The sequence below is a fragment of the Zootoca vivipara genome, chromosome Z1 (genome assembly GCF_965207765.1).
Source record: "Zootoca vivipara chromosome Z1, rZooViv2.hap1.1, whole genome shotgun sequence".
In the NCBI taxonomy this organism is placed as follows: Eukaryota; Metazoa; Chordata; class Lepidosauria; order Squamata; family Lacertidae; genus Zootoca; species Zootoca vivipara.
In genome coordinates, this window is record NC_142583.1 from 75,671,032 (window position 1) to 75,672,612 (window position 1,581).

Sequence of the window (1,581 nt, forward strand, 5' to 3'; positions counted from 1 at the left end):
GCTTGGGGTGCAGCTAAATATTTTCCTTTCCTCACTTTGAGAAGCTATATTGCCACCATAACCACCAGCAGCAATAAAAATATTGGGCTAGATTCAATTAAATAGTTGTGGTAGTGGGAGCCAGCATGACTCATGCTAGTGGAAATGGGTCTGCCCCCCCCATCTGCTCTGTGGAGTCCAGAGAACCTCCAGAGAAGCACATGGGGGGGGGAGTGGGAATCATTCCCTTCAGAAAAGCAGAAATTCTTGCACTGATGGAATAATCTCCTTAGCACTACTTTGAACTCTACCCATTTGCAGAATAACAAAACACTTTAGGTATTCCTGCTGATAAAATATCTATCAATATAGAATTTAATTTCTGAAGTGCCTTATTCCTCCACTTTCCTTCCAGTTGCTCTCCACAGGGCTCCTTTCACACCCCTGTTCCTCAAGCTGTAGATCATGGGATTGAGCATGGGAGTGACGACCCCATAAAACACAGCCACTACCTTTTCCTTGTCGGTGAATGTCTTGGCTTGAGGCCTGAGGTACATGGCCAACATTGTGCCATAGAAAATTCCCACCACAGCCAGATGAGAACCACAGGTTCACAAGGCCTTCCTACGCCCTTGTGATGAGCGGATACGCAGAACAGCGACACCAATGCAACCATAGGTCACCAAAACAAAGGAGAAGGGGAACAGCAGAGCGAGGACACTGGTTATCATCATGCTGACTCCACTGGCTTGGGTATTAGAGCAGGCCAATTTCAACACTGCCTGGAGCTCACATTTGAAATGATTCACCACATTGGGCCCACACAAGCGTGCCTGCATACTCAAAAAGGGAACAATGGTCAGGAGGAAAGAGCTAGACCACAGGCTGACTGCCAGAGAGATACACACCTTTTGGCTCATGATTAAGCTATAACGTAGAGGGTAGCATATTGCCACAAAACAGTCATACGCCATCATTGCTAGCAAAAGGCCCTCGGTCACTGCCAAATACATAGCAATGCTCATTTGTGCAAAGCATCTTCCCTTGGGGATTGTGGGCCTGTCTGTGAAGCAGTGGGCCAGCATCTGTGGGACGGAGGTGGTGACATAGCAGACATCAATGAGGGAGAGGTTGCTAAGGAAGAAATACATGGGTGTGTGGAGGTGCGAATCCATCACAATGAGCACCACAATAAGTCCATTCCCAGCTACAGCAACCAGGTACATCAGCAAGAAGAGAATAAACAAAACAGCACGCGCTTTGGGGTTTCTGGAGAGGCCTATTAGAACGAACTCAGTCACTGCAGTTGTGTTGCCCCATTCTTCCATGTTACCTATAAAAAGTGATATCAAATATCATTGGACCTCATGTAGGACATTCCAGCCCTTCTAGTTATTTCCTCGGTTGTTGTGAAATGTTATAAATGGAAAACAAATTAAAAGTTCATGTGTAGACATCATGACTAAGTCCCGGCCATTAATGAAAGGCAAAATGTAAGGCTTTTGTTGATCAATCTAATTTAGGTGACACATTAACATGCATCAGGTTGTACTGCAAACTGACTAACATTTGATAGGAGATTAAGAAATTCAATTGGCTCTG

The 1,581-nt window shown here is 45.3% G+C and overlaps 1 pseudogene; it reads right to left on the minus strand.

Moving 5' to 3' along the window:
* Positions 1 to 371: 371 nt before the first annotated feature.
* LOC118078047 (olfactory receptor 13H1-like) lies at positions 372 to 1,307 on the minus strand (annotated as a pseudogene).
* Positions 1,308 to 1,581: the final 274 nt, after the last annotated feature.